Source organism: Hydra vulgaris, chromosome 12, assembly GCF_038396675.1.
Source record: "Hydra vulgaris chromosome 12, alternate assembly HydraT2T_AEP".
NCBI lineage: Eukaryota > Metazoa > Cnidaria > Hydrozoa > Anthoathecata > Hydridae > Hydra > Hydra vulgaris.
The window spans coordinates 9,118,118-9,130,476 of NC_088931.1; the positions used below are offsets into that span (position 1 = coordinate 9,118,118).

At 31.6% G+C, this 12,359-nt stretch overlaps 1 long non-coding RNA gene across 1 annotated transcript; it reads left to right on the forward strand.

The window, feature by feature from the left end:
- The first annotated feature begins 4,385 nt into the window (after window positions 1–4,385).
- Window positions 4,386–8,546, forward strand: LOC136087859 (uncharacterized). The gene is made up of 3 exons (XR_010642129.1): window positions 4,386–4,495; window positions 5,264–5,676; window positions 5,780–8,546. It is a non-coding gene; the product is annotated as an uncharacterized LOC136087859 (long non-coding RNA).
- The last annotated feature ends 3,813 nt before the right edge of the window (window positions 8,547–12,359 follow it).

Below are 12,359 nucleotides of genomic sequence, written 5' to 3' on the forward strand. Positions count from 1 at the left end.
CGGCGTGTATCTTGTTTAATTGAATCTCATTCATCCAATGAATTATTTTTTGCTGCTAATAAAAAATTTAGAGATGAATCTGTTGTTATTGCTGCCAAGAATGTTTTAAATATATCAAATACAGATAAAGCAACTAAATATTCAGCAGACGAAGCACTGGCTTTAATAATTGATGCAAGTCTGACAAAAGCTTCCTATCAATTGATTAGAAGCGGAGCCTTGGAGAAAGAATATAACATCCACCCCGCTTACAATGATGTCAGAGATGCAAAATTGAAATGTTATCCTGCAAACATAACAGTGGAGGACTATTCAGCTTCAGTTCCTTTAAAAGATTTAATGACTCATACTTTGCAAAGAATCTGTGCAGTTCAGGAACCTGTGCTAAGGCACTTGATATTGAACGACAAAGCAATAAAAACAATGACACTAACGTGTAAGGCTGGTTTTGATGGTGCTACTGGCCAAAGCATTTATAAACAAGTTTTATCAGAACCCGACATTAACAGAGATTTAAAGCGTGAAGAATCATTATTTATTACTTGTCTTGTCCCATTGGATTTGACTGGATTTAACAACAGCAACGAAAAGGTGCCTATTTGGAGAAATCAAAAGTCGTCCTCCACAGCCTATTGTAGACCCATAAGATTTGTATTCAAAATGGAATCCAAGGAATCTGTGATTGAAGAAGATCAGTACATTAAAAGTGAGATAGAAAGCTTGGGTATGATTTTATTAGAAGTTTGCGGATCTTCTATTGAAGTGAATTGTATTATTGAACTTACAATGATTGATGGGAAGGTTCAAACAATATTGTCTGAAAAAAATAACTCATACCAATGCTGTTCAGTGTGTGGTGTCTCTCCAAAAAATATGAATAGTCTTGATATCCAAACATGGTCTTTCCAGTCTTCATGCATGGATTCGATTTTTTGAGATGTTATTTCAAATTGCATATAAAAAAGAAACAAGAAAGTGGCAAGCAAGATCTAAAGAACACAAAGAAAAGGCATCTGTAGCTAAACAAAAGATTCAGACTGATTTTATGAACAAAATGGGACTTGTTGTTGATTTCCCTAAAAGTGGTGGTTCTGGAACAAGTAATGATGGCAATACCTCAAGGCGTGCTTTTGCAGCATATGAACAAACAGCTGAAATTCTGGGTATTGACCAAAACCTTATATTCAGATTTTACATTATCTTGGTAACGCTCTCTTCAGGATATGAAATAGACTGCTTAAAGTTCAAGGATTATTGTTTTGACACTTTTAGACTATATGTGTCCCTTTATCCATGGTATTACATGGCTCAATCAGTTCACAAAGTATTGATACATGGACATGACATAATTAAAAGCCTTACATTACCCATCGGACTTATGTCAGAGGAAGCTCAAGAGGATAGAAATAAAGACTTTAAATCTTATCGCGAAAATTTCAGCCGAAAAACATCCAGAAAAGCAACAAATACTGATCTTATCAATAGACTCCTAGTTTCCAGTGATCCTGTTATTTCATCATTGCGTAAATCAACATCACACCAAACAAATCATAAAGCATTTCCTTTAGATGTTTTACAATTACTTAAACAATCTTCAAACGATATTATTGTTTTATAATTTTTTGATGTAATTTAAAATTGATAACGTTTTCTTGCACTATTTTTTGCTTTTATTATTCCTAAAACATTATTTACTTAAATACTCAATTTTTATTCAATATAGGTGGGTCAAAAATCCGATAAGATATTCAAATATCAATTTACCACTTTGTAACTAAGGAAAGTATCCGGTAACTAAGCAATATAAGTATCCATAACAACTAAATTTAAAAAATTATCACTTTTGTAAGAAGTGTGATCTCATATTGGTACTCATGCCAAATTTAGTGAATATAGCACTTATAAAATATCTGCAGATAACAAAAGTAGGTTGTTGCTAAGCAAAATAAAGGTATCCATAGCAACGAAATAAAAAAATATTACCTTCATAAAAAGCGCAGACATCATATTAGTACTCATACTAATTTTAGTGAATATAGCTCTAATATTAAATTAGTTATGAATTTTGTCCAGTAAAAGTGCATTCTGGCCCACTGTGCAGCGGTTTTTACTATTTCTAAACATATTTTTTATTTTGCTGTTAGTTTTTTTGATCCTCTTAAAAAATGAATCCAAACAGAATTTTGATTTTTACATTGCTTTGTGTATTCCGAATAACTTTCCTTTGAAGACATTTTAGGATGTACTGTTGATAATAAAGACATTTTAGGATGTACTGTTGAATTAACTTGTTAAACAAAACAAAATTAAAATTAAATAGTTATCAAATAATGTTGTTAAAATAAAACTGCTATTATTCCTGCTATTATTTGCTTACCTATTTAAAAAATATTGATCCAAATAATTCAATACACACCGCACTCCAATAAGCAAATCTCAACACTGTTGAAAATCGTAAAATTTAAGAACACGAGGTTATACCATATATTAAAATTATTACATGCGGATATGAAATGAAGACATGAAAGCGTTAACTGCAACAACCTTATAAGGCAATAACGCAATAAACAAATCTCAACAAATTATTATACACGTGGATATGAAATGAAACCGTTGACTGCAATATACACGTGGATATGAAATGTATATACACGTATATACACGTGGATATCAAATGAAACCGTTGACTGCAATTTAGGAATGTTTTCTCTATGTCTACTTGTATTATGCAGGATAACTGTAATTTACTATTGTTTTCTTTATTTCTTCTTTTAGAATTAGAATATAGAATATTTATATCTACAGAAACAAAAACAAAATTTAAAAGTTGGAGAGAGCATGAAAAAATAAATTTGATTTTCGGAATTCGCTGGACAATTTTCGTAATTCGAAACTATATTATCAAAACGAATTCCGAAATTCTCGAATTTCGAATTTCGAAATGCAATCCCTATTACTATTATTGTTGTCAAGAACAATTAGAAAAATTAGAAATTTATTTTTATATATTTAAAGGTGGATAATATATCAGTCATAGATGATGCCGAAGCCAATCGGACGGAAGAGAAGACCGAAAGTGTTAAAATGCTCGATATGTTCCCGATATTTCATCTGAAATGCTCCCTACATGTTCCCGATATTTCATTTAATTTACAGATACTAGTGCAGCATGAATAAGTTGAAGTCGATAAAATTGAAATTATTCACACAAAAAATTGAACGAGTTCAGGATAATAACAATGAAACTATTGATTGGAGTGATTTCAGTTGTTTAGCATCAAATTTTAAAAACTCTAAACAGCGCATTTTTTTGGTTAAAAAAGACCTATAAGAATTATTAATCACATTTTTCCATTACCAAAAGTAAGCGTTTTTTACCAGTACATTACAACCCAAAACTTTTGAACTGCAAAACACTTGATAGACTTTAGTTTATTACATTCATACGGACAAAACGTTTTACTTTTGTTGTTAACTATATTCAAATTTTATGAATCAATTTTTAAGGAGTAAGTATGATAATTTAAATTACTTTACAACTAACTCCTCTTAATATCTGGAACAGGACTTCTGCCTAGAGGCGCCAAATATCTTCATCCGGGCTTGCGTCTTTAAAAATTAAACTTAATAATACTGTGTTTAAATGAAAATGCTTTGTTGTGTTTATTATAATAAAAAATTTTTTATTAAATCAATTATTGGTGCAGAAATAGCTACCCCCATAGCATCTGTAGCAATCAATACTTCTACAGGTGACGCAGCAGTTCCAGATATAACAAATGTTCCAACTTAACCAAAAGATGAAGATGCAACAGTGACTTTCAAGCATTTGCACCCGCACCAAATCCACTCGTTGCACCATATACACCTAATTGGAACATAAAGTTTTGATAAATAATTTTAACGGTTTCTTTTTTTCTAAAAAAAACTGACCAATACAAAAAGTTGAAAATAACTTTTCAACTTTTTTATCAAATAAATTATTGATGTAGAAATAGCTAACCCCATAGCATCTGTAGTAAACAATACTCCAACAAGTGACTAAGCAGTTCCAGATATAATTAATGTTCCAACTCAACCAAAAGATGAAGATCAAGGATATCTCGGACAGGGCCGCCGAGAAGGGGGGACTAAAGGACAGTTTGTCCCGGGCGGCAGATATCGGTGGGGCGCCAGATGCCGAAGTAAAATAAAAATAGTTTTTTTAATCTTAAAATGCCATAATTGAAATGTATATATTACTCGCGTTATATCATTATTTTTAATTCCTCGAAAAAATTTTAAAATACGAACTCATCATTGATTTCGTACTCTATACGCTATTAAATTAAAAATGTCCCTTGAGATTTTCGCATTCATCAGACTAAAGTAAAAAAAACGTAAACGCTGATAATGAGCAATAACAAACTGTGAATACAATTTAGAAATAATTCTATTCAGAATTTAGAAAGTAATAGTAAATATTTTTCAACTCTTTAGGATTAACTTATTTATGGTAATTCATGTTTAAGATTTATATTTAACTATTGAAATATTGATTTATGACATTAGCTTTTTGAGATTGAGTTTATAATTTTTTGATGAGCTTGCGTATATATATCGTATATATATATATATATATATATATATATATATATATATATATATATATATATATATATATATATATATATATATATATATATATATGTATATATATATATATATATGTATATATATATATATATATATATATATATATATATATATATATATATATATACGATATATATATATATATATATATATATATATATATATATATATATATACTAGCATGAGTTACCCGGCGTTGCCCAGGCCAATATTTAAACTGGCTTACCTGATATCTGTACACAAAAATGGGCCCAAAAAATGGGCCCCTCTGATCCCGGGGTCAGGGGGGCCATTTTTGGGCCCTCTTGACCCCGGGGGTTGGGGTACGGGGTCAAAACCCAGCTAAGAACCTTTTCCTCCTCGAGGACTACCCCATGCCAAATTTCATCGAGATTGGTCGGGCGGTTTGGATTTCTATACAGAACAAACAAACAAACACACACACACACATTGCCCTTTATATATATAGATATATATATATATATATGTATATATATATATATATATATATATATATATATATATATATATATATATATATATATATATATATATATATATATATATATATATATATATATATATGTATATATCGTATGATGATAATGATGATTGCGTCTAATAACAGGGCCTTCCTAAAAGAAGTTCTTTTCATTGCATTGCCTAATGGAGAAAAAGTTTAAAGAGATTATTTGATATGGAGCCCATCGTTTAACTCACTTCTTTGTTTCCCGTGTTCTTTATTTGGATGTGAAGATTCCGGATCCAATGGGGATCGATCTCTTCTTCTTCGCTGGAATGGAGGAATAAGAAATGACTGGAGAAAATTGAGTAATCGTATCAAAAGTCATCATAGCAACTCAGTTCATCAAAGTCATTATCTCAATTGGAAGACTTTGCACTCAGCACTTTTCAATCAGCACAGAATTGACTCAGTGTTCCAAAAGGCACTAGGAAATGAAGTAGCCAGATGGCGTGAAATACTTAATCGTATTTTAGATGCGACTTTATTTTTAGCATCTCACAACTTATCATTTAGAGGTAAATATTCTAGGCCAGAACTCTAAATAATTAAGAATAAGTTCTTTATCATTACAGAACTTCTATGATATACATTTAACTAACGTAGAATTTATTGTTTTAGGGCAATATTCGTCGATGGAGAAGAACGAGAAAGGGAACTTTTTAAGTTGCCTTGAACTTATTTCTCGTCACAACGAAACATTAAAGAATCATCTTGAAACAGTTGCTCGTCATCAAAATAAGGGAACCAGAATGCAAGCTCAGTATCTCTCCTGGCAATCATAAAACGAATTCATCAGCGAATGCGCTATATTAATTTAAGAAGCAGTTGTAAAAGAAGTAAAAGATGCCGTATATTTTACAATAATTACCGATGGGACCCCAGATGTATCTCAAACCAAACAAATCACGTTTATTCTTCGATTTGTGCAATTCAACTCGGGTAAGATGATTTGGGAAGTTAAAGAACGATTTCTCTGCGTTGAAGATATGGAGAAAAAGAAAGATTCCGATATTGCTTATTTAATTTGCAATGTTTTAGCGAAAAAGTGAATCTCGATTTACAAAAATTGAGAGGCCAAGGATACGACAATTGTTCTAATATGGCTGGAATCTATAATGAAGCCCAAGCTCATATACTGGAAAAAAATCCGTTCGCTTTATACATTCCTTGCTGTGCGCATAGTTTAAATTTAGCTGGAGTTCATGCTGCTGAGTCTTGCGCTGAGATCAAAACGTTTTCTGGCAATATCCAAGCACTTTACGCATTCTTTAGTTGCAGCCCAGCAAGACGGAAAATTCTTCTTGATGAAACTGCTTTATCACTTCACAAGCTCTTAGATACTAGATGGTCAGCCCACATTGCAGCTGTAAAACCTTTAGTGAAAAAACCACGAGAAATCATTGCTGCTTTGGATAGAACCGTTAATCAACTTGACCTAACTGCGGACATGCTAAATCAAGCGAAATCGTTGGGAAAATATTTTAAATCATTTGAATCAGTAGTTCTCCTGACCATTTGGTTTAAGACACTGCTAAATATTGATGGCGTTAGTCGATGTCTCCAGTCGGAGTCAATCACCATTGAAGAAGAAGTCATCCTCATTCAACAACTTCTAGATGACCTAGGTTGCATTTGTTTGTGGAATTGTATTTTGATTGAAGCATAGCTAGCGGCTAGAAACCTAGACTTTGATACAGAATTTAAAGTGAAACGCACAAGAAGAGTGAAAAAATTTTACGAGGAACCATCAAATACAGCCCACTACCTCGACGATACAGAAAAGAATTTTGAAGTAAATATTTTCAACGTGGCATTGGACCACATAATTCTACAAATTCGATCAAGGTTTAATGAAAAAGTTTTTTTTCTCAGTTTTCCTTTATCTGGCTTCAGTCTGAAGACCCTTCTTCACAAGATGACAACGCTCGTCAACTTGCGAAATTCTATTCAAATGACGTTAAAGAAGATGATCTTGTTGAGGAAATTTGTCACTTTGACCTGTTGAAAGCATCTTCCTTGTTCAATAGAGGCAACTCTCTCAATCTTTTAAATCAAATATATTCCAAAGACTTACAACCAATTTTTCCGTCGATATGCATACTTTTGCGCATCTTTCACACAATGCCAATATCCGTTGCTGAGGGTGAAAGATCTATTAGTAAACTTAAGATTATAAAAAACCACTTCAGAGCCACCATGGGACAATAGCGACTTTCAAATCTTATGATGTTGTCTATTGAGAATAATCTCGCAAAATCATTGCCTTATGATGAAGTAATTTATAATTTTGCCTCTAATAAAGCTCGAAAATTTTATTAAAATTAGGAATTGTTTATGCTGTGGTTAGTTAGCAAAAAATGAAATAAAGTTAAAGTAGCTATATAGGCATAATGTATTTTTTTTTCTTCTATGCTAAGTATATATATGAAGCGAAATCTATAAGGGGGCCAAAAATGGTTTGTTCTGGGCGGCTTGAAGGCTCTCGGCGGCTCTTGGCCCTCCTGTCATTAAGGATTGTGAAATAAGAACTTTGTAAATGGCAACTGCTAAAAAAATCCTTAAAGGTTCAATGAGTGAAGTTAAAGATAAAGACAAAGCCACAGAAAAATGCGAGAAAAATGAGTGTGGTGTTTGTGCCAAAAATGTAGGTAGCAAAGACGTATACCGTGTGAAAAGTAGCATCACAAGTAGCATCACTGTAAGTGTGTAGGGATAAAAAATGAGTTCTATGAAGTTATCAGTTCAAATGACCAGACTCATTGGTTCTTTATAGGTTGTATCTCTGGTGCAGGTAAACTATAGTGTACCTTAATTTCCGTAATTATAATTACGGAAATTAAGAGATTAAAAGGCAAAGTTAAAGGTTTTGAGCTATCACTTTTCAAGCATATGGAAGAAAGAAAAAAGGTGAAAGACGATAAATGTTGTCTAGAAGTTTCTATTCAACTAGAAAAATTTAATAAAAAAATAAACAAAATTCAAAAAGAATTAAACTCTAATATCCAAAAAACAGACGTTCAAATAGACAAAAGTGTCAAGTATCAAGTGAAAAAATGGTTTGAAGTCATTTCTATACAGCTAGATAATGAACTAAAGACCAGAACAATAGATCAAGAAAAAGCTGATGAAATACAGAACAAGGACATTCATAATAAAATACTATTTAGACTACCGGAAATTAACAGTACCTCAGCTGATGAACGATACCAAGAAGACGAGAAAATTGACCTTGAAATTTTTAGTGTAATTAGTGTAACTCGGATATTTTTTTCGGATATTTTAGTGTAATTCGGATATTTTTTTCGGATATTTTAGTGTAATTCGGATAAATTTTTAGTGTAAATAGTGTAATTCGGATATTGTTAAAGAAGATATAATTAAAGTGATCCGGCTTGGTAAAAAAGATAATAATGCATTAGATCGTTCAAGACCATTATTAGTATAGCTTGTAAATTACAGTCAAAAAAACCTTGTGATGGAGAATCCAAGTAAACTTAAAAATGCAGATACTGAGTATAAGTCAATCAAAGTGGCTCCTGATTTGACAATAAAAAAAAGAGAAGATCTCAAAATTCTCGTTACAGAGGCAAAGAACAAAACAACAAAAGAAGTTTCGGGAAAATGGATACTTTGAATTAGTAAGAGGCAGACGAGAACAAATGAAAACCATAAGGCTAAAGAAATTTTTGAGAAATATATAATTGATAGAGTTTGCACAAATAAAATTGACCAAAATAACGAAACCCTGTTATTTGATTATATTGATGAATCATCGTTAGTACGAACTAGCTGTAATGTTTGTACTTAAATGCAAGAATTTTGATTAATAAAATGAGTGAATTCCAAGCAACTTTCTATACTTTACAACCAGATATTATTGGGATAACTGTGAGTCGGGCTACAGAAAGTGTATTGGACTCTGAACTTGAATTAGCTAATTACATACTTTTTAGGCATGATAGATCAGTCAAAAAGCGATGGAAAGGTGTGTTACTTTATATCAAAGCAGTATGGCAATCTATTGCATATCAACCCAAGTCTAACTATCTTGAGCATATAAGGTGTAGTATAACTGGTTTACATAATGACAATCTACTGATTGGAGTCGGCTACAGAACAAAAAATATTGATATATTTGGTAAAGAAGTGAATAGTCTACTAAGAGATCTTTTTCACGAAGTCAGCATACATGAATATTGATGGGTGATTTTTGTGGCAATATTTACTGGAAGGGGCTGACTTGTTTGGCTATACTAGATGCTCCACAGAAAACTCAGCTATTCTGTGAATTCGTCCAAGATTCATTCAAGATCCATTTTGAATTCAACATGTTTCTGAACCTAATAGAGGTAAAGCCATTCTAGACTTGGTTTTTAGCAATGAACATGATTCGGTAAGTCATATTCACAACCTCAATATATTTGGGGATAGCGATCATTCCATGATAACCTTCAACATGAAGTCAAAAAAAATGTTAGAACCATATTTGACTATAATAAAGGAAAATTTATTTCATTAGACAGGTTGCAAAAAATCAATTGAATTTTAAAATTTGAAGGAAGCACCCTAGATTATTGGTCAACATTTAAATCAATATTGCTTGACTTAGAAACAACATACGTTTCAAAACGATTGATCAACACTAATCCCAAGTATAAAAAACCTTATGGATGACTCGTAAAGTAGCCAAAGCAATCAAAAGAAAAATGAAAATATATTCTATACACAAAAACAAATCACATCCTGTAGTGGTTAGTGAGAATAAAAAATGCAAACGCTTAATTAGGAAAGCAAAGATTGACTTTGAGTAAATGCTGGCGCAAAATATCAAACATTATTGTAAATCATTCTTTGCTTATGCTAGAAGCAAAACAAAGTCAAAGCTGGATTGCTGGTAAAAAAAGGTGGTGTTAAAATTGATTCAATTACTGGAACAACTGAAGAATTTAATAAGTACTTTACATCTTTTTTTACTAAAGACTAAGAGATTCTTTAGGCAATTATTGGTTACAGTATTTGTTAACAATGGTGGTTGGGTAGATGTGATATATTTAGATTTCGCAAAAGCGTTTGATAAGGTTCCTCATCAAAGATTGCAAAAAAAAGTTGTATAGCCATGGAATTGAAGGCAAAATATTTCAATGAATAAATTTTAAGTTGATTAACAGGGTTCAACAAGTAACTTTGAATGGAAAAAATTCTTCTTTTAGGAGAGTACTTAGTGGCATACCACAAGGATCAATATTAGGTCCAATCCTATTTTTAATATATGTTAATGATCTGGATACCGGTGTGACAAACAATATATTAAAATTGGCTGACTATACCAAAATATTTTGGAAAGTTAATACCAGAAGAGGTGGTTTACAACTCCAAGAAGATCTGAAAAAGCTTGTTAAGTGGTCTATTGAATGGCAAATGCAATTTACCATTATGAAATGCAAAGTTATGCACATTGGAAAAAAGAACATTGGTTATGAATACAGTATAAATGGAGTTATTTTAGAAGAAACTGAAACTGAAAAAGACCTAGGGCTGTAATATCACATGATTTGAAAGCATCTAACTAGTGTACAAGGCTTATGGCAATGCAAAAAAAATTCTGGGAACGTTTAATTGCACAATTGCCTAAAAACAATCTGATATTTTGATGAAACTATATAAATTGTTAGTTCGGCCACAAATAGAATATTGTACATCTGTTTGGTAACCTTTTTATGTCAAAGATAAAAAACTAATTGAAAAAACTCAACATTGTTTTAGTAAAATGATGATAGAAGTAGAACGTCTATTGTGTGCAGACAGAATACTTAAACTAGGTCTATGGACACTTGAGAAACGAAGTAACAGATTGGATTTAATAGAAGTGTACAAGATTTTGCATGGGTTTTCTACTATTTTATATAAAAAAAATTTGAATTAGCATCAAACAAAAGAACAAGAGGTCACTCACTTACACTGGTTAAGCATAGATTTACAACTGTGGTCAGACAATATTTCTTCTCGGAACGAAAAAGAAATAAATTGTTTCAAATCAAAACTTAATAAGTTACGCACAACAAGGATGGGCTTCTGTACGGACTAACGTCTAAATAGCTCAATTGGTCATTACTGGATCGCTTTAGCAATACTTTTTTACCATACTAGGTAAATAACCAGGCAAATTAGCTATTTTGGTCTATTTATCTTAATTAAAGTTACTTGATTACTCACAAACTTAATCAAGTTATGATAAAGGATTTGTGTTTAATTTATGCACCGGAAAAACGCAGATAGTCCAAAAATGTGGCTATCAAAAATGCAGATAGTCCAATTTTGTTTTACGCGGAGATCGCAGATAAACCATGGCCGTCTATACTAACTTTAGCTGTCTAAGCTAACGTATACTAACGAACTAAAGTTCGTACAAGTGGCAATGAAATAAACCAATTTTATTTTATACGGAGATAGCTGATAAAGCAATTTCGTTTTCAGCGGAGATTGCAGATAGTCCGATTATGCGCGGAGCCATCGAAATGTGTCTGCGTTAATACGTATTAATTTTTGTTGTAACAATCTTTCGTCTATATAAGCGATTTTTAAACGTCCGAAATAAAATAACACAAAACATTTATAAATTACGAATTAAAAATTACTTTTTTACGTTATAACTATTTTAACATCCTAAAAAACAGGCAAGGGTTGTAATAATTTATAGTTTAACCAGTTAAATTGAAGCATTACAGTTAAAAACTTAACAATTATTAGTAAAACTATCACATTTCCATAATGATCTAAATAAATAATATCAAATTTTATGTAAGTAGATTTTATTATGCTATCATTTTTGATAATATAAAAATACCCATCTTTTGTAATAGGGTATTGTGGTTTATCTTTTTCTGGTTACATGCCATATAGAGGCCAAATACCTGGGCCCGCGTAGATAAATTCAGCTCACTAAATAGCATCATCACCTGCTTCGTTGACAAAGAATAAGTGAGTTTAAGTAAGTTAGAGTGAAAGTCAAAAGAAGTCGACCAAAATAATACAAATTTTGAAAATTTTTTATACACATGTATATTATAAAACTACATCTCCTTGATAAAAGCCAAAATAAGTACAGGTACCGAAATAACGGACTTTTTCAAGTACGAAGCACCGGTATTGCTTTGGCTCAATACCGGTATTAAACATAAATGTAGAAGGCTTGTAACAT